The sequence below is a fragment of the Tachysurus fulvidraco genome, chromosome 17 (assembly GCF_022655615.1).
Source record: "Tachysurus fulvidraco isolate hzauxx_2018 chromosome 17, HZAU_PFXX_2.0, whole genome shotgun sequence".
Classification (NCBI taxonomy): domain Eukaryota; kingdom Metazoa; phylum Chordata; class Actinopteri; order Siluriformes; family Bagridae; genus Tachysurus; species Tachysurus fulvidraco.
Window position 1 is genome coordinate 8,687,697 of NC_062534.1, and position 22,572 is coordinate 8,710,268.

The 22,572-nt window shown below is 37.6% G+C and overlaps 1 protein-coding gene across 1 annotated transcript in view; it reads left to right on the forward strand.

Annotated features, from left to right (window-relative positions):
* The window catches only part of nexmifb (neurite extension and migration factor b), a 57,411-nt gene that overhangs the window by 22,756 nt on the left and 12,083 nt on the right, over positions 1 to 22,572 (forward strand). The gene's annotated exons all lie outside the window — the stretch shown is intronic.

Sequence of the window (22,572 nt, forward strand, 5' to 3'; positions counted from 1 at the left end):
AAAAACAAAAACAAATAAAAAACAACCACAACACTACCAAGTGCTAATTTCTCACACTAGACATACAAATGAATAGAAATTAGTAGTTTCAGTTGAAATAAAGCCACCTACATGCATGTGGATCTCCTGAACAAACACAAACAGAAACACAAACAAATGCAGTGTGAACACCGTAATGGCATGTTCTCACGCTTCTACTTAACCGCTTTTGGCCTGGACATTTTGTAGAAGAGATGAAGCTCCTTGAATTCTATGTTCAATACCGCTACTAGGATAAAGGATTAAAAGATACACAGTTAACCTTCAGGAGGAGGGAAAATATCTTTAATTTGATGCAATCAAGTATCACTTTTTACTGGAATTAAACATTCCTCCTGGCTGTGGTGGTCTTGACAGATGTAATACAGATGTATACAATTGGGAATAATTCTTGGGGGATTTTTGAATTCTGTTTTTTTTTCATGTGAGCATGTGTTTGTTTGTTTTTTACATAACACAAGGAAAATGGACCTTTTGCATATGCGATTGCATGTGCGTGATTGTGTGTAGCTGTGTACATTAGTTATTAGCTTATTCTTGCCATTTCCTCATGTATTTCCAGACCTAAACTACAATGATCTGTTAGGCTATGCCAGTAAACACGTTTTTCAAGCTTTGTCTTGTTGGTCTTATTTGATTTTAGAATATTATTATCAATACTATCAATAGGGGACATGGTGGTTTAGTGGTTAGCATGTTTTCTTCACAGTTCTGGGATTGGATTTTTGATCCCTGCCTCTGGTTTCCAGTCCTAAAGAACATAGCTGTAGGCTAATTTGCATCTCCAAATTGTCTATAGTGTGTGTGCAGGCTTGAGCCCTGTTAATGGCCTGTGTGTTCCATAATAGGTCTATATATACTTTTTCCAGGTCAGAAGTACATTTAAAACCATACTATTTCAGACCTACACAGAAACCATCCATTGCTTAATCAGCTAAGTTCCAGTGACGTTCAAGTGACCCGAACTAATAAAAATACTGCTGCTAATGACTTCAGTGTTCTATCCATTAGTCCTATGCAGCTTGTTAACCAATGTGATAACTAATGTGCACTCTGTGATATATAAATACATGCCCATAAGACACAGAAGCACTGCAAGTTCATATTTCTGTCCATGGTCTCTGGGTTCTGGATCTCAGCGGGCTATAAGTGCAGCTCTCATCACTTTTATTCATTTGTTTGACAGAAATACAGCTAAGTAGAAGCATATATTGTAACAACTAAATGATTTTATTTAAACATATCTGCTTTAAGGAAGCTGAGGTTTTTAGTTGTAATTGATTAATAGCTATGAGGCTACTGGGCCCCAGCTTCTTTAAATTCAGAACAGTTCAAGGTACTTTAATACAAACAGTGTACATTTGTATTGCCAGAGCTTGAGTTCCAGAAAAGAGAAAAACAAAGAGAAAACAAATCTTTTCTACTACAAAAGTGCCAGCTTTTATAGTTTATGTGTAGCATTTATGAATTTTCAACTCTTGGTATGATGATGTATGAGACAGAACATGAAGCAGTTGAAAAATTCTCCATTTTACTGAACGCAGAATGAAACAATATTTGAAATGCATATTTTTGCTTCAAACCTGCTTTATTATGGTGAATATACTATATGAGGTATTGGAAGACTAGAAGGCAAAGAGTACCTGTCCTCTTTGATAGGTAAAAAGAAATGGAGTAGCTGCTTATTACTAAATACTTTTTGCATTCTGTTACACTAACAGATGTATTTCCATTAATGCACTTTAATGGAAATTGGCATTAATGGAATTTAAATGAGCATTTTCATTTTAAGTGGCCCACGCTTTAACACTGGCTTTAATTCATAGCATTTATTGTGAAATGAGGGTTAACACTCTCTGAGATGAGCTAAAGCGCTTTACAACTATTGCAAAAAAAGTGGCATCACAGCTTGGGTCAGAAGGAGTGCATCACCTGCTAACCAGATTGCACACAATTCAGTGATTTTCTAGCTGTGCACCACTATTGCAAAACGCGCTCCATGTTATCGGCAATGCCAAGTACATAGTGTCACTCTCTGTCACTTTGTCTCTTGGTATATTTCCAAAGTGATTTTTTCCCATTTTTATTTTCCCAACTTTATTTCTTACTGAGATTATTTTTTTCCAGGCAGTTACTGTTATGTTTGTTTAATCATAAAACGCCGTCGTTCCAGAGGTTGAGAATGTGGATTTCTCATTTCTAATTAACTGCTGTAATTACTGAGTCTGTCTGCTGTAGTTATGTTGATTAAGATAATAAAGACAGCAGTTTGCACTTTAAGATCGTGTCATTTATTTATTTATTTTTAATTAAACAAATAATGCATTGAAAAACAGGATGTTTACAGTACATGATTCTTGGACGATTCAGTTGGACTGGATTATAGTAACTCACAAAATGAGATAGATGGTTTAAATGGCTGTCGGTCTGAAATCAAGATTATTACAGTTTAGTACAGAACATTTTGCCACTGAACCTGCAAGAAAAAAAATGGTGTTTCTATTCTTTTGTTTGAGGAACTTTGCTTCATGGTTTGCTTCAGGGTTTGTTTTTTTATTATTATAGAAAAGAGTCATTGTATATGAAAGTGACATAAATCATATGGCATGGTGTTCACAGTCACTAGAACTCAACCCTCATTGTACAATGATGAGAGATCTTGGACTCACTTGATACACAGCACTCTCCATCATTATCATCAAAACAGCAGCTGAGGGAATAATAGTGTTCATTCTTGTGGTACAGTACAGAGAATTCCTGAACAAACTGTACTGGTGGCTCACTGTGGGCAAACACCTTACTTTTTGTCACCTGTCTGATGTCTGATGTAGCTATTGAACTTCAATTTCACCACACACACACACACACACACACACACACACACACACACACACACACACACCTATACCTATAGACAATTTAACATAGTCTACATAGTCAGCCATATATTTTGGGAGTATGGAAGAAAATCAGAAAAACCAATAGGGAACCCAGATGAACATGGGGAGAACATTTCCCATTCGGATACACCACATCCAGCAGCATTAACTGTTCATCAATCCTATGGTTCAGGTCAAAATTTACTAGACAAACAGATGATGTTTTCTTTAGCTGTCCAGTTTCGATTAGCCTTGCTGTTTTGGACTGTCTGGAATGGCAGCTGATATGGTCTTCTGTTCTTGAAGCTTTGTTCTTGAAGTTTTGATAAGGTCTCATTTGCTTTTCTGGTCAACACTGTTGTAAACAGTGTTTAATAACCAGTCGTGTCTGCCTGCAGAACTGTCACTTGGTGGAGTAAACTCAGCAAATCCCTGAAAATTCCAGGATATTAGCAGTTTCTAAAATACTCAAACCAGCCCATTTAGCACCAAAGGTGCTAGTAACTGAGATCATACCCATTCTAATGTTTGGCACGAACATAAAGTAAAGATAAAGTATAATTGCCTGAGCAGGTGTATAGTGCTTCCTAATAAATTTGATTTTAAGCAAGAGTATGTATTTGATCTGAAAAAAGATTTTCCAAACGATCACTTCACAGAGATTTTCAATAGTACAAGCAAGCCGTAATTTCATCACAGTTAAAACAGCTCTAAAGGAGCATTATCCAAATCACTGTGCGCATTCATTCATTCATTACTTTTTTTGACAGTGTCACATTTGATGTCTGCTGTTGAAATGAGAAATACAGCATGATTCAGTACAGGCCTGCTGGTAAGCATGAATAATTATAGCAGTTCTGCCACCTAAGGCAAGTTTCTGACACAAAAGTCAACATTTGCGTGTGAGGTCGGCAGTCAAAGGTGGCAGAATGGGCTTCTACACACCAGGAGGTCAGAGTATATAGCGGCTGCTTCAGGCTTCAATGATAACACAAGACTCTAAACCAAGGCTCTCTTTCCTAAACCAGGACTAACATTAACAATGCAAGTACTCTGGCACTTATATGCCTTGCAGATTTAGATTAAATGAAAAGTCAAATCTGAATCTTGCTAACAAGATGCTGCTTTTTATTCAAATGTACATTGGTAGGGTTTTATCAATAAAATAATAATGAGCTGTGTAATAAATTTGTTGCGGCCATAATGAGAACCACAGACCGCAGTTTGGTTCGGTAGCTCGTTGTGGTTTTTAAAGGCGCTTTTGCTGTGTTAATTTTTTGAAACATTTGTAACCACTATTGTGGAAAAAAGAGCACATTACGGTCATGTGGACTTTCAAGGCAGAGGACTTTTTAAATACACTTTATTCTGTATATACTGCATTTAATATATATTTGGTGGTCTAGACAACCCTGTGGATCTTACTGTGGCTGTATGTGACAACACTTTTACATACATAAGGCTGACCAGTTCATAAATTGTAAGGAAATAAAAGCATTTCAATTCCTGTGATGCTCCTACGCAATATTTGAATACATGTTTCTCTCTTTTCTTTTAAAAATGCTGTTTTATTTCTAGTTCAAATACATGCCAAAGAGAAGCATATTTCAGTTCACATGAAGGCTATAGTTTCCAGAATGCCATGTAATAGAATATGCCAGAAGGCCACACATTTACTACACTGGAAACTGTTCACTACAGATGGATTCCTATAAGCATCAGGTTTTATGCCATTGTTCAGGTGCAATGAAAAAGACTTGGTACTGGAAGCAAAAGAATGCAACCCCCCCCCCCCCCCCAAAAAAAAAAAAAAAGGATTATTATAAATGGTGGTCTTAATTGGACTCTTATGTCTAATTTCATTTTGAGTGGACGAAGGTTCTATAATAACTTTCATTTTTCTCTATTCTGAAAAGAATTCTTTTAAAGATTTACCTCTAACACTGTTTTTATTGTTTGTCACTCACATTGATTGACAAGGATCTCCCCCTTTCTCACTCTTCCTCCTTCTCTCTGCATACTGTGTGTGCTCTCGTGTAGAACTAAAGATAGCTAGCACTAATTGATGATCGCGTTACCAGAGTGGGAATGCAGCTTTGTCAATTAGCCAACAGGTTCTTGAATGCATTGTGTATTGTTTATGTTCTTCTAATGCTGCTGAACAGAAAATGTGGTAGAACAGTAATTATCAGGGGATTCTTGGCATTCTTGTCAATTTTTCTTGGGGGAACTTCCTATTACTTTAGCTCAGAAAGGGTTAAGGGGATGATAGCTGGCGCTAATAGGAAGTTCCTCACCAGGAATTCATTAAATGGAACAAAGCCAGCTAGCTGAGTCTGCCTGATGCAATGTGCACCTCTGTTCCTATATATAATATATAATGACTATGACATCCACAGCAGCTTTTATCTATATAAAATAATGTCTGTATGTCTGAGCTCCCTACTAACAGCGTAAAGGAACAAGTACAATTACTTTACCAAAATCTGTTTTTTAAATATCAATGCTTTATTAGATTTTTTTCCCCCTAGACCTAAAATATTTGACTCTGCTTAACTGCTTTACAAATAAAAAATCTCTCATTTCTACTTACTGCTTTTCTCTGTAATAAAATTTCTGATGCTAAAAAGGTAACAGATGTATTCCCACATTGTGCCAATTGTTGCTTGGATAAGCTCCAGATCCACTGCTACCCTGACGAGGATAATACAGTTATTGAAAGTTGTGTGTGATTCAGTAAAATGTTATGGGCCAGCATGGTGGTCCAGCAGGGTTGAGGGTTCCAGGCTTCGATCCTCAGCCCTCATTACTGTCTATTGAAAAGTCCTTTAATTTGTTTTCCCTCCTTGCGGCCATGCTTCCGGGATAAGTTCAGGCTCTTTCACAATCCTGACCGAGATAAAACTAGTGAAGATCTAGCGGCCTAACACATTTGGACCCTGGACCAATTTCTAACAGTAAATCATGATTCATAATTTCTTCATAACTTCATTTAATTAATAATCTCTTTCTCATTATTAGTAAAAAAGTCCTAGGGAAAGGTGATAATACAAAGAGAGACAAATTAATATCCCTGCTTAAAGAGGACACAGATTTTTTACTGAATGTTTGACCTGTTTTTTTTTGGGCTTTTCGGCATAAGCTCAAACCTCGAAAGCTTTGATCGTGGTATTCCATGAATGTTGCAAATTTGTCTCTTTATCTCCTTGTTTTTCTCTCCACAATGGTCAGAACTGCATCCTGGAACAGTCGCATTATCACACTTCATCAGAATTTTTTCTCGGACCTGCCAGCTTCTGTGTGAGGATGCTCGCTCTGCCAAGTAGGCGACTGGCACGTGCCCAGGGGCTAGTGACAACAGCCGATAGTAGAGAGAGATCCGTGTGGCATTGCCAAGTCTATTCTTCCGACTAGCGTCTGCACGCCAAATAGTGTTGATTCCCTGACTGAATATATATCTGAGAAAGGCTTACTGAGTGTTAAGTGTGAGTTTCTGTTTTACATGTTCCACAATATGAAGCAGTATGTCCTCTTTGCTTTGCAATTGTTACATGACTAGCATCCATCTACCCTACAGTAAACACTGAGAAGGTATAACAATAGCAACACACAGCTCTTTTGACTCCTGGCCTTATCAGCCCTCACAGCGAATTCCTATGGAAACAATTTTCTGGCATTGAAAAGCAAAGTGATTTTCCCCCTTTCCCCTGGCTGTGTCACAGATGGTAGAAAAAAACCTTTGTAATGCTAATATAATATCAAACTGTGCAAGGGCTAGCTCAGCCTGCGCTTTCTGTGCTCTCAGTGCTATGGCACGATTTAACAGGAATTATGGAGAGGAAAACGGCCACCCTTGGACACAGCTAAATAGCCAGCATTGCCATTGGGTTCTGTTGCACGGCCTTTTTTTATATCTCCTTATTGCCTCAGTGCATCGTTCAGTTAATTAACTCTGGCCCAAAGCACACAGCACAATGTATAATCCTCTTGCTTTATACATTAAAAAATGCACGATGGAACCTAATAAGGTTTGTGCCTGATAAGCAGGATTTTGTTGTACTTTAATTTGATCTGGTTCTTGATTTGGCTTATTGTTATGGCTGATTTTTTATTTAAAAATAAAAAAACTAAACAAAACATGACACTTCTGGTTTCTGACAGAAGACATGCAAATGAATATGAATGAGTAGTTTCAGCTGAAATAAAGCCACCTACATGCATGTGATTCTCTCCTTCCTCCAACACGCACACACACACACACACACGCACACGCACACGCACACGCACACGCACACGCACACGCACACACACACACACACACACACACACACACACACACACACACACACACACACACACACACACACCCCTGTCTCTTGAAGCAGCATTGGTTCAGAAGATAATGAAAAGAGCCAGGCACAGTAGTTAAGAAATGAAGTGTAGAGAAGGGTGGAGAAGGCTGTGTCAGCAGTCAGACATACAGAGAGAGAGAGAGAGAGGGAGAGAGAGAGAGAGAGAGAGAGAGAGAGAGAGAGAGAGAGAGAGAGAGAGAGGTAACAGAAACGTTCCTCCAGCACTTGCCTTTAAAATCATTTATGTAGCAGTGCTTTTGGTCAGGCTGCTGACTTTAACTGTAGAAATTCAGCTGTGTTGGAGGTTTTGTGTGTGTGTGTGTGTGTGTGTGTGCGTGCGTGCGTGTGTGTGTATGTGTGTGTGTGTGTGTGTGTGTGTGTGTGTGTGTGTGTGTGTGTGTGTGTGTGTGTGTGTGTTTTAGGAAGATGCTGGGTAAATTGCTCCTCCTGGATTATTGCATCACTCTGTTTTGGCCGGTATCTGAATCACCAGCAAGACTTTCATATTCTTGTTGGAGGAAGCTGCTTGTCTGTCAGTATAATAGTTCACGCTGGATTAAGAGGTTATTTCCCTCGAGTGCAGACACGAGTGAGAGTTTTTCTTCTCCCTTCTCTCCTTCTCTCCTTCTCTTCTTCCAACTTTCTGGTTTCCCTTCTCTTTATGCACTTCTTCCCCATTTCCATCTGCTTTTGTTATTTATCTTTATTAATTCTACTTAATTCCTGCTACATTACTCCCTTTGGTTTCTTTATGCTCCTTTTTTCTTTCACCTTTCTCTATTCCTTTCTCCTCTCCCAATCTATCTATGCTTCTCCATTCTCATTGTCTCTCTTTTTTTTTACTTCTTTCTTTCATCTTCTTTTTTTCCATGGTTTTTGCTAATTCCACTTTTCTTTCTTTTCCTCATTCATCTCCACCCCATGCTCTTTCCTTTACCTAAACTCTCTATCCTCCTCTGTTTTTCATCCCTATCTATTCTCCTTAATTCTTTTCTTCTCAGTGCTGTCACTTATCCCTTCTTCTACTTACTTAACCCTTTTTCTTCTGTTCCTTATTAGGTATCTCGTCTGTCCCTTTTTTCTTGCTTGTTTCTTCACATTTATTTTCTTCCTCTTGGTTTTCTTTTTTTTACCCAATCTTCTGTATTTTTCCCCTTTACTTTTACTTTTACTCTTTACTTTTTTCTTGCCTCTTTTTGTTTTTTTCTCTTGATCGTCCACTCCTATAACCTTTCTGTTTTTTCTCACCTGATCACTTTTTTTTTATCTCTTTGCTCCTTCCCTCTTTCTATATTACTGTTGCGTCTCTCTTACTCTATGCGCTCTCAGTCTTCTCTATTTCTGTTTTTCCCACCATTCTCTCTCTCTCTCTCTCTCTCTCTCTCTCTCTCTCTCTCTCTCTCTCTCTCTCTCTCTCTCTCTCTCTCTTCGTCTATCTGTCTCTGTTTTTGGCATGAGCCACGGCGTTGCCAGGGAGCCTTCTTGCACCAAAATTTTTCTCGTGCTTGTGTTCTGTACACTTTGCCATGCGGTGGTGAAGGAGCTAAAATGTGCCATTTGGAGATTCGTTGTTATTCCAATCACACTTCAGAGGCAGCAGGGTCCAATAAATTTCAGAGTAATTGGCTGGCTCCAGCAGCTATAGACAGGCAACGAATAAAGCCCAGGTGGGGCTTTTCAGAAGGATTTATTATAATGGCTATTTCATTAATTAGCAACTCTAATGTGCATGTTAATCAATACAGAGATGTGATTCAAATGTGGCACAGATTGCAAAATGTAGATTAAGCACTAATATGTGCACCCTGGTAGTCTAATGTTTAACTTTATGCCGCATGTGAACGAAGCTTCAAAACTATTTTTTTTTCTAAATTATATTTCATTTGCGGCTTTCATTAAGAGACTTTTATTACAGCGTACTATTTTGTGGAACTGTTTTTGCACTCCTTGAGAATCCAGGACTGTAAAATGTTAAATGAAGGAATGTATTTAGCGAATTGAGACACAAACAACTACTCAAACCAGATTAAATGCAATTAAACTCAATTATAGATGGATGGATAGATAGATAGATAGATAGATAGATAGATAGATAGATAGATAGAGAGAGAGAGAGAGAGAGAGAGAGAGAGAGAGAGAGAGAGAGAGATAGAGATATATACTTGAATAGAATTAGAAGTGCATGTTAAATGTCACACATATTTGTCCAATGAGGACTGAATTTGTGGCTTAATGCAGTCAGAGTCAACCTTCAATAGCAGAGGAGCAGATGTGCAATGCAAACACTCTTATTCAGACAAGGCTGGTGTTTGGTCAAAGGTCCTGCAATAAACGAATGAACAGCCTCTCTGTCTCCTGAGAATAAATGATGGACTAGACTAAACTCCCGCACTGGTTGCTGATCGGTGCTTTTCAATCGGCCAGAAAAGCATTTTGAGCACATCAATCAGAGATAGATGAGATGTTTCTGAGCAGATTTTGTCACTGTTGCAGCCTACATGCAGCACAAGAACCGTCCTAACAGTTAAAGTCCTTCAGGAAAACTAGAGAGTTGGATTTACATTGATTTTAGTAGCAGTCAAGTCAAAACTGAGATCTCACCCATACGCTGTCCTCGTCAGTGCAAGAGTGTGCTTTATTTTTTATCTCTGCGTAAATATCCAGGCGCTGCAGTAAATTAAGTGTGACTGCTGTAAACACTGCTGTCACGGTTAGGGTTATTTTCACACCTGCCTGATGCTTTAGCTATATATTCCTAATAACATGCCATCACCTGAATAAAATCTGGCTGTACTTAGATTATTCATGTCATTTACATGATCAGATAAATGTAGAACACATTTGTCTGGTCTGTACAGCAGTTTACTGATGTTGTCTAGACACCCCACTCCACTCTGCTCCTCTCCCCTTTCCCAAAACCAAGTCAGTGGTTCTGTCAGTATCACCGAATGTTGTTCACACAACTGTAAACAAACTAAAAAATAAGATTTTTTTAAATCTTCCAAGCTGCAGTGGTTTGGTCATGTATGCTGTATGGATCAGAATGATCAACCTTACAATTTCATAGTTTATCACCAAGTTCTAGTGCTAGTCGCTACTAGCTACTAAATGGCTACAAAGCATCAGCTCCAAAGGTTCATTCTGGCTTAAGCCACACCCACAGTCATCTGTGTACAAGACGATGATTAAGTCAGGTCAAATAAATAAGACTATAGACAATGTAGATAAAAACAATAGAAAATACTTCATAGCACTTTGACACATGATATGAATCGGAAAAAAATATAAATGACTATGTCGAGATTTTTCTGTGGCACCTTTTGTTTCCTCAGCGGTCTAGATTGAAACACATCTTAATTGAGCATGCTCTTAAAGTGACACATGTTCTTGTCAATCATAACAGATCCTGTTAGATTCGCACAATGACCTGCACCTGTATGGCTGTATCAAAAACAAGGGAACTTTTTTAATACTATAAATGTTGATTAGTTTGCAGGTTGTGCACAGGCAGAACAAAGTGGCGGTAATAAAAAATATTGATTGAGTTCAGCAATAATGTGTCGGTCCAATAGCGTGTGAGTAGAAAAAGACATTGATGGAATGCCTGAGTTGCCTGCAACACCTCCAGGACATGATGTGCCTTGTATTAGCAGTGATCACTGCAGCATTACCGCAGCCTTCTCCCCACCCCCCAAGCTCCTGATTTGGATTCAGGCAAGCAAACAGAAATGGCGTGCAGAGAACTAAGTCTGCAAGAGGGATAATTACATCTCAGATAGATGACCTTTTTTGCCTCCTATTAGATATCATTTAATGCACATGCTGCACACAGATGTGATTATTGCCATCCTGGATGGCCGTGTATTTTCCAATATTTGATCAAGACAAACAAATGTTTTTTTCCCTCAATTACTGTTATTTTTTCGGCTGTATTATTTCATCAATCAGTGCATCCACTGCTACAGTGCACTTGTCCAGACCTTTGTGACCAGTGAGCAGCAGAAACATTAGCTGAATGCAGCTAGCTTTGGCTCATTAAACTGTGAGACTGTGGGACTCTAGGATGCTGACATGATCGTGGGTAGGTGACCTTTAGACACCTAATCAACTTTTAACACCTCCCTGGATCTGGTCACCTGGCGAGACAGGAAGGAAGATGGCCAGTGGCCCAGAATCACCTGGTGCCATCATGACAAGCCCTTTACTCACTTAACTCCAGAGAAAATCTCCTCGCCATAGAGTGAGCTGAGCATGAGCTTGTACTGCAATCATATAAAAAAGATAGAAATGTTATGGCAACGCTCCTTGAGATTCGGTAAATTTAGAAGCAAATAAGGTAGTGTGATCTTCTCTGTAGGGATGGCTGTTCTGTTTTGACCAGCACACGTGCTTGGAGGGTGGTTATTTGTCGCGCTGTTGCCTCTGCATAAAGAAAGAACGGCTTGATTTTGAAAGCTATTGTTAGCACCTGCCACTGCTTCTCTGCCTCCTTTCTTCTTGCGTTGCATGGCTTGTCAAAACCCACCCTCACAACATCGTTTTATCAGTATTGTCATCTGTCAAAGGTGAAGGCTTTGTTGGAAACAGAGAAATGCGTCAGGGAAAGAATTAGAAGGGAGTATTAGGCTCTCGGCGTGTACATAGCCTGTATTGTTTTCCTCTCTGACAATGCATTTATGTACTGTTCTCTATTCACTTATCCAGGAGTATTCAAACATTAGGAACAAGGCAGAAACAACTAAACTGTTTAAACCTGATAATACAGGATGCACCTTAGTGATAAGGTCACATATAGTCAGATTAGTATCCACAATTTGGGTGTTTTGCTTGTTCACCACCACGGTGGATTTTAAATGAAGCAATTAAGATGAGATTGAAGTGTAGAGTTTCAGCTATAATTCAAGGTGTTTACCAAAATATATTGCATTAACAATTTAGTAATCACAGGCTCATAATTGGACAAACTAATCTATTTGCATATATAGAGATTCATTTTAATTCTCTGATGCAAATCATTTGTAATCTATAACCGAAGTTTCCTTCTTTTTGCTTTGCCAGGTCCTTACTGCTGCCGCATTTAGTTGCTGCTGGTTTGTGACTATTTCTGCTTTCAGTTTAGTCTGCTGTAAGTGAAAGCGAGCTCAGTTAGGTTGAGGTCAGGTGACTGTCACGGCCATTTAAGAACATTCTATTTCTTTGCTTTAAGAAGCTCTTGGGTTGCTTTCACAGTATGTTTTGGGTCATTATCCATCTGTACCATGAATCAGTGTGCTATCAGTTTTGCAGCATTTGACTGAAATTGAGCAGAAACTATATCTCTGTACACTTCAGAATTCATCCTGCTAGTTCTATCAGCACTCACAGCCATACATGACCATGCCATAACACTGCCTCCACCATGTTTGACAGATGATGTGGTTTGTTTTGAATCATGAGACCGTCCGTTCCTTCCCCATGCTCTTTTTATCTGGTTTCTTCTGTCTAAAAAATCTTGTTCTACAACAGGCCAGGCATTTTTAGATGTTTTCTAGCAAATCTGACCTTTCTGTTCTTGAGTGTTATCAGTAGTTTGCATATTGAGAATATTGGACCTCTTGTATTTACGTTCATTAAGGTGTTCTTTGACAAGGATTAACTAACTTCTTGAGACTATTCTTGACATGACTAGATGCTGTGAAGGGGTTTTCCTCCACCAAGGAAAGAATTCTTCAACCATACAATTTAGTTGTCTTTCGAGTTTTCATGAACAGCTACCAAATTCAAATTCAATACAACTCTAGACCTTTTAGTTTCTTACTGAAACATAAGGAGCAAACAGGCCACACTTAGCCATGAAACTGCTTGTCCAATTAATTTAGAGCCTGTGAAAATGGAGAGAGTATGTAAATAATGTAAAATAAATAAGAATAACAAATATTTTTTGGTGTTTTTTTAAACTCCTTGAATTACTGTAAACCCCTTGATTTACACTTCTTTCCTATCTGTGAAGTCCATTATGGTGGTGTATAGAGGATAAATTATAAAAAATGCCTAACCCTGTCTACATATTTATGGACCTGACTGTATGTACTTCTGAAAGGGTACGGCTATTCGACTTCTCTTCCTTGACCTTTTGGAAAAGCAAACAATAGGTCTATTTACTGTTGCAAGTTGTATACACAAGGTTTTTCCTGAGATCCCAGTCACAGTACAAGGAGAGCCTCTCCAAGCTACCCATCAATTAACAAGTGAATGTCAACAGTGGGGATAATGAGAGGCAGATAAGAACAGATGGTGAAACTCAACCCTTTCCCATCCTCTTGGCTGGAACATACAGACGAATATTCAGCACAACACGATTTCACAGGCTAAGGCTGGAGTATGGAAGGATTCAGTTCTCTGTTTTTAAAACATTACAACTCACATATCATCCATTGTTGAGTTGGTTTTTGTGTGAACATCATTCCTAGAAACTTTCTGGAGCTGCAGCACACAGAATATTAGATGTGAACTGCCTGACTTTAGAGGATTAGTGTGACCCTCTGACTGATGGCTGAAGTGACACTCTACTGAGAATTTGACTAGATCAGAAAGAGCGTGATATTTGAAGAAAAGTAAAATTTAATGCTGCCTTCACAAAGCCTGCATGATGTGATTGTATAGTTTAAAATTGCAGTCCTCAGTTTGTTAGCACTACAGAAAACCCTGAAGTCCCTCGATGTGGCTTGACAACCCTTACTGATTGTAAAAATGAGATTGACATGTTGAGTATAGAGCATTAAAGATGATTATTGCGACAACCCAACTTTGTGGCTTAAATGGCCTGCATATAACAGCCTATTATGTTTCAAGTACTATCTTCTGCATGACACAACTCATTTTTCCCAACTCCAAACCACTTCTATTAGGTGTCACTGCCTCTTTATATCTAACCCACATTAAATATGAATGTACCCACTGACTCAGAGTTCTTTCTTCTTCAATTCATTATCAAGGGAGACAATTCAAGAAAATATGAACATGCTTCCGGTGTTAGTATTTGTGCTGGTGCAGTTAGAACTAACACAGCAAATGTCAATGAATTTACTATTTGTACTTCTTACATATTTTTCTCCAGTGAAAAATCCTTTCCTTTGCATTACTGACAGGAAAACAGGAAGGAGGTTCAAGGAAAACAAGGGGGAACTTTTGTGCATTATTGCTAAGGCTTTGTAGTAGTCTTATAACGTTATGGACGTGATCTTTAAGAAGTGTAAATAGTTGTAGGATGACACATTACTGTCACTAACAGCAACAGTGTTTCCAAGAAAAGGCACCCAGTCGGGTGAGATTGCGTCAGTGGGCGCCTTCGCCTTCTGTCCGCAATTAGCATTTCCCAAAAGCATGTGCACCCTGTAGACAATGTACATTATTTTTAATTTATCAGACAGATGCTATGCGAGAATATTTATTTCTTTAGCACCAACAAATCAAATTGAACTCACGTCGATTAGCTTGCTGGGCTGCTGCAGTGTCTAGTTCGGCTGCCAGAATGATTTCTTTTTCAAAAGTGTGAGGACAAATAAAACAGCAATGCAAACGCTGAACCTATTCTTTTTAATTAAACTATCTTCATTTATCATAGCATGAGCTTGCCAATAGATTTGAATTCTGTTTTTGCATTAGAATGTGAAGTACAGAGGCTCAGTGTGTAATAAATATGTGACAGTGGATTTAAGTTAATTTTAAGACAAGAGCTAGTTTACAAATATTCAAACCCTGAAGTTGTGATTCATAGTCCATACAAAGCTCCGCCAGATATCTTGATGATTAAAGTAAGTGACTGAGGAACAAAATATGTCAGGCGAAGGCTCACAGAAGCTGGACAGCAAACTTGGGTAAGACCTGGAAATATTTTTCCAATCTTCAACACAATTATCCTGGCACAAACACACTGTAACTTCAAACTCCTGTTGGGTGAGAGGGGTGGAACCTGATGTGCTTTCCTGCCATTGTAGCTGATCTTCCTCTCTGTATGATGTTGTTAAAACCGAGATGCTTTTCAATGCAACACGGGTCAGTTGTGTTACCAGAGGACTTTCTGTAAGCCCAAATTAGTGTTGCCAAAAAAAAAAAAAAAAAAAACAACTCTTGTGTGTGAAAATGCTAGTAGATCAGCACTTACTCAAATACTCATTACACATTACTACCACACAATAGGCACATTGGACAGTTTGCTATGACCAAAACAATGTTTGTTTGTTTCTTGAAAAGTACTTGAATTGGTAAAATTTTATTTATAGGATTCTACATTAAAACTACTAGCAGTGAAGACACATGTAATTACTTTCTATGATAGCTGTACTCATGTCCCACACATGAATCAAATGAATGCGTGTCTTGTCACACTGTACTAGTGTTACAGGTCTCTGGCCTATTATAGAGTGGATATGAACATAATAATTGTGATAATTGATAATTTGATAATTTATCGATTTTGCATTTTTTAAAAAAATTTATTCATTTAATTTGTGTATAAATGCATATTTGAAAACTTGAAGGATAAACACACTTTATTATTGAAAAATGTTGTCTGCTTAATAGGACATTAGCCCAAAAACTGATAATGTACTCCATAGGTTGTTTATTACACAATTTCCTTAGTCATCCAATTAATTCTGCCAATTAATCAAAATCAATATTAGTATCCTCAATAATTTTAGCAAGTAGTAAGCAGAGTAATATAAATAATTACCAGAAAAGATGGCAGTCAACGATGATAATCACAACCGCATATGCACAAAACTTATTAAACCATAAGTAATGGGTTTTAGTGTCAACGTGTACTTTGTTAACGTGAATAAGACGCACACTTGATGGATTATTATTAGTGGATTTTCAGCTCATTAACTCTTCAACTGAGTAACGGTCACATCTCTGACTTGGATGCAGAGTCCTGGGAAGATGAATGACACGCCCAAGTTACTTAATAATGCATTTTTTATTTTTTTTAAGTTGTGTGTTATTGATGGTCGAACACAGCAGATGCTATTTCAGCTTTAAGACATTCTTTTTAAAGTTTTGTTTATATAAATTAAGGATTTGTTTATTTGATAGGGATGGAATATATAATTATACTTAAAGCTTTAATTAAATCTGAGCGGTTGGAGTTCTAAAATGAATAAACACCCAACTATAAATAGAGTTTACATAACCACCTGCAGGTAAGGCTGAGGTTCAGTTTTCTACCTGATTCTGCTCTTAAACAGCTTTAGAAAAGCCAGCTTTATTTCTTTTTTTGAGAAACCTCAGAAAATAGAATTGCCACAGGGACACTCAAAAGGAATGGTTCTGTAATAGAAACTAAAATTGTTCCATCACTTGGTTTAAAAGAACTTAAAAATATTTCTTTGATGATGATGATGATGATGATGATGATGATGATGATGACGACAATGATGATGATGATGATGATGATTGTTGTTAAACAATCAAAAAAATACTGCAAATTCAAACATGGTATACATTTATTTCAAACAACAATGCATTATGAAAAATGGTAAATAGTATTGATAACAGCAAAACTCATCCCTCTTATTTAAGTATTGAATTATTCCACACATTTATCAAAAATAATCATTGTTAAAAATATGTAATTTATAAATACTTCTTTACAACACATCTCAAGTCTTTTGGGTTGAGTATAATTTTGGTTGCATATCCCTTAATTGAAATTCATTTGTCTAATCGGCAACGCACTGACATCACCGAACTGTTGCATTCTTCTTCAGTGATGCTTTTCCAGGTGTGTACTTTTATTTGTTGTTTGTTTGAGGGAGTTTCTCCCTCCAGTCTCCACTTCAGGAGGAGAAACGCCTCTCAATTTGATTGATTTGACCAAATTAGCAGTGTTTTTGGTTATGGCCTTGATGCATGTTAAAGTTAGAAATTAGAAATTTTTGCTAAATTGCCAGGCAGAAAGGTGTCTGAATTCATTCTTAAAACATGCTTGTGTAATGGTTGTGGTTGATTTTTCCTCTTTTCTCAGCTTCATAATGGCTTGCTTTTCTCCCAAAGCAAGCTCTCTGGTCTTTGTGCTGTTTTTTTCAACAACAAATGCAGATTCATAGGCGAAACCCATAACTTAAACCAAGACTATATAGCTATATAGCTATAGCCCTGAATGTTTAGTCTTGGTTTAAGTTTTAATCAGTCTAACCGGGCATGCCTGGACAACAACAATAATGATGGTTACATGTTCCAGTATTTTTGATCACTGGAAAAATCATTGAGTTCACACAAAAGGTAAACTAGTGTTCAAGGTTATTTAACAAATCGAAATAAAATGATAAGAAACCAGAAATTCTGATCTCATTATATCATATTCATTATATTAACACAAACCCAAATGCCTTGCTATTCAGGTATTTTTTGTGGGGACTGCATACACATTGGCTTGCATAAGTATTCACCACACTTAAATTGTGTTAATAATATGTCACTGATATCGTTCATTAATGAGTTATTTTAAAATGAGTCCTGATTACAGAGTACATTTTTTGTATGCTAATGAATTTATGTATATTGCTCTATTTTGCCCTCTAGTGGAGCAACAGAATTTTATTTATTTTTTTTCAAAGTGTGGTCCAAAAATTTTAATTTCATTTAAATGAATTTAAATTTATTAAAATTCTCAATTAATTTGACACACCAGGTTAGAAGCTTCATGATCCCAGCCAGTGGGTTTTATGTTTGACACCCCTTCATAACATAGACTCTGTGACAAAAAAGTATGTGGACACCTGACCATCACACACCTATGGTGGTCTTCCCCATACTATTGGCAAAAAAAAAGGCAACACAGAGTTATAAACAATGTCCCTGTATGCTGCAGTCTTACAGTTTTCCTTCTCTCAAACTAAGAGGCCCAAACCTGTTCCAGCATTACCATACACAAAGTAAGGTCCATGACAACATAAATGTATTATGCACAGAGCCCTAAACTCAACATCAATGAAGACCTTTGTGATCAGCTGGGACTACGAATACACCAAAGGCCTGCGCACCTATGATCAGTACCTGATCTCAGTAATGCTGTTATGGCTGAATGGACAAATCATGCTTCCTGGTGGCATCTTGCTTCTGCTTGATGACCCTTAATCCCTTCAAACCTAAAAATATACAACAAAGCAGGGAGGAGATTGTGTGCTCACTAGTCATACTGCATTTCATCAGTTTTAAAGAATTATTTATATATTTGTTTGTTTGTTTGTTTGTTTTTAATTTATTTAATTAAAAGTACTTACCTAATGTTACAAAATAAAAGGTTTCTAATTACTCTAATTACGCTTTTGTTCCTTCTACATAATACTCAGTTTAGTTAAAATTACTCACTAAGGTAATAAGTAATTTGTAGTGGTATTCTGTATTGTTTGAAAAAAATTCTGACTTTACATGTGTTGTAGAGTTTCTGGCTACATAAGTAGTGATCTGTAATGAGCCAGAGGAGGCTGAACATAACCACGTCTTCATTTTTGGATTTTTAACTCAAAATTTGAAGACTTTGGCAGGAAAAAATTAGAATTGGGTCTGTGGTGAACTTGGAATTTGAACTGAACCATTAGTGCACCACAGTCAGTAACTGCAATCTGTTGTAGAAAGGATATTATTTACATTCACATTATTTACTCCAGTGTCACCCAAAAGAGGATGGGTTTTCTTCTGAGTCTGAGCCCTGGCAAGGTTTCTTCCTCGTATCATCTCAGGAAGTTTTCCTTGCCACCGTTGCATCCAGCAATTGTCCGTTTCCTCAATAGGGATAGATGTTAGAGATATATAGTAACTTAATACTAAACTTTAAATCTATCTATCTATCTATCTATCTATCTATCTATCTATCTATCTATCTATCTATCTATCTATCTATCTATCTATCTATCTATCTATTCATTCTTTTTTTGTATTATTCTGTTTCTATACTTTTGTAACACTGCTTTGAGATCATATGAATTGTTAAAAAATAAATTGAATTGAAAAATATCTATATGGGGACAAGTGGACAGCCAGCCACTAATAGAGACAACAGCAGTTTCAGGACAACAGTGGAAATAGAAATTCTAATGAAGAGACAAGCTTTATTTGCCCTGAAACATAGTCTTGGAGCTTCAGTGTGTGTTTCCTAGATTTCTTTGTCAGTAGAGGATCAGACGCTGGAAACGGCCCAGCAGCCAGTAGACCATGAGTTTTAGGACAGCAGCCAGTTAGACTGTTCTGGGAGCTCTTTGAAATAGTAGGTGAATGAATCAGACATTATAGCTGGCCAAAATGACCAGAGCTGAGACACATAAGCAGATAGGGCAGCAGACTGGCATGACATTTTACCAGCTTGCTTTTTAGCTTTGGACCAATGAATATATCCAGATGTGGCAAGAAAGAATAAGTCCAATTCAAATGTTCATCTCACTGAATTTGACCTTACAAGACTTATAGTTTGTCTCCTGAGTTAGGGTTCAGAACCCATTTTGAAAAGCTTCCCATAGCAGCTTTTGAATTAAAGAGGCCAGCGGGGCTGTTCGAAGTATGAGCAGTGAATGTAGGGAAGGTCATTCTAATCAAGGTGATACTGTAATGCTTATAAAGATTACAAATTTGATGCATCCATGCCATGGCTTTTAAAGAAAAAAATAAAAGGAATTTAATCAAGGGCAAAATTGAAGTCAGGAACAAGTAGACAAATGTATAAACCAGTAACTGCATGGCAAGACTGGAAAACTAGGAGGACAAAAATGCTTGAAAATATCTCTGCAATTTCTGGTACATCTTTATATACATGTAAACATGTTTGTTTTACTGTCTTTGAGAGGATGTTAGTACAGCAAATGAGTGCTGTGTTTGCATCTAAATCTGTCTCTCTTTTTTAAGTGACCCTACGGTTTTTGTCATATATTTCTAGATTTTCTGTGAAGATGTAATCCCAACCAATATTTGCATATATTGCATTCTTTAGAACTGAGGAAGTAAGATTTATCACAAGTCCCCACAACAAGCGTTCACTTGTTTAATTATGGCAATTAAACCTCAATGCAGTGTTAAGTCAGGTATAAAAGATTTTCTGCTCACTAAAGCACATACAGAGCTTTTCTGCTTATAATCACTGTATCAGAGCATGATGGCTTGAAGAAACGGAATGATAAGCATGTGCATGTAGAGATTTTTCCTACATCCTTTATGCAGATTTAATGTGTAGTGTAACCTGTCAGTGAGGTATGTTTCCTATAGGCTTTCTCGATAATCTTTCCCTCCTGTCTTTTCTCTCATTCTGCATCTCTGCTGGTGCTATTGTAGATGTGTGTATGAATCATGACAGGGACACTCAAACACTATTCGTCACACGAGGGAAGCTATGAATGAACAAGAAGCCGGGATGGTAATTACGGATGTGGAAGTGAAGGGCTGAGCGGGTTTCATGCGCCTGGTTGTCTAAATGGCAGGCTTTGTGGATAATGAGTTCAGGGCCCACTTGAATGAATCACACTGCTGTCCAGGCCTGTTAGCTTTGCGTTTAAGGCACGCTTTCCTGCACTATCACACAATCAGCCATCATCCCTTTAATTCACCCTGTTCATGCTTCTTGTTCTGTTAAATATCAGGGTTATTTTATATGCCATTGAGCATTTCTGGATGATGCTGGTCAAACATCTACAAACAGTATTTGTCATTTAGTCATTACATGTCAGTCTGAGGATGTTAAGTATTAAAAATAGGAATTCGTGGACAGTGTGCCAGTATGTAAATGTATTTAGTGTATATTTCAGATGATATGGCGTTTAATATGTATCTTGATGTGTGAGGGAAAGCAGCCTGAGCACATAGCGCAGTGTCGGAGAACATTGTCATTAAAAATGAGTGCTGTACTGTAATATGCACCTTGACTCCTGAGTAAAGGAAGCATGCATGTCTCAGTGCTCACTTTACTGAAGTGCTCTCACACCTGACAGTTTCCCTGCACTCTCATTTCAGCTCTCCATGCTCAAAAATACCTGTTGTGCATGCAATTCATGGCACCTTGCACTCAATTGTGAAGACCATGTTCGCTGATACTGCTCTGTGCAGTCCTCAGTCCTCGTGTAGCCATTCTCATGCTCTAAGCTAAACACCATAAGATGTTTTATTGCATTATTTATATTGTAATACTTCTTCTGACATTTTTAATAGCAATCTCAGAGAAAATATTTGTGTGGCCTGCTTTCGGTTTGTATGTATATTTTTGAAATTCATAAGTTCTGTCTGCTTATTAGAATACAATAGCCTACTGTCACATATGGTCTCAGATCTTGGTATTAATGCAAATATAATGTCTCAGAACAGTCAAAAAAAACAAAAAAATCAGTATGGTGGTCCTGCACTCATTTTTTATACTTGGCACATAAATATATCTTGATGTGCCAAAAAAAACCCCTCCAAAAGGCCCCATCTCTGTGATTCCTGTTGTCATCAGCAGCACAGTACTCGCTCTTGTTGTGAAGTCAAGAACTCAGATTTGTTTCTGTGCTGTCTCTTTTAGTGATTATTCTAAGTGTATACTTCCTCCCTAGAAGCAATACAAATGTAAAAAACAGCATAATTGAATTTCTGCCCAAAGACGAGGCTTACCACACACAACATGGTAATTACTCACTGACCCACTGCGACTCTATGTGCAAAGGAATTGCCCACTTGTGCCCACACTGTGTCTCATCTATTGTTCTACTGGAGAATGAAATGATGTCCCACAATTCATTTTCCTGTATTCAAATCTTGACGAATAGAAAAGCATCTATTTAATGTTATTAATGATAATTAACGTTAAGGTTTATTATCAAACTGTATAACTGTAGACTCTGAAGATCTATTTTGCAAAGCATTGTAAAAAAAGGTTTGGCATTTATAACTGCTCTAAAATTCATGTCTAATAAATTAGTAGCAAATTGGACATTTTAAAGGTTGCTACAGGAAGGGCAAGGCACTGTTTTTTATAACTAATTCATTCAAATGAGTTTGTTCTTAATTGGCTATCCTAGTTAAGTAAAGGTTAAAGAAACACAGCATTAAAAAAAGTTGAGTGACAGGCCAGCTCAACACAAAGCCAATTATGGAAGGATTTCCTGTGCTTGGGTGCCATGGGCACATTGTTGGATGTTGGTTTAGCTTCAGCTTCAGCTGAATGCAAAAAGCCAGAGGGATGCTATTTCATGCAATCAACATCCCTCAACTGACATTTAATACATTGTGTGCATGACTGCACAACTGCAGAGGGCCTCTCTTGCTATCCACCGCTTTAGGCAGCCTTCACTGACAGCACACAC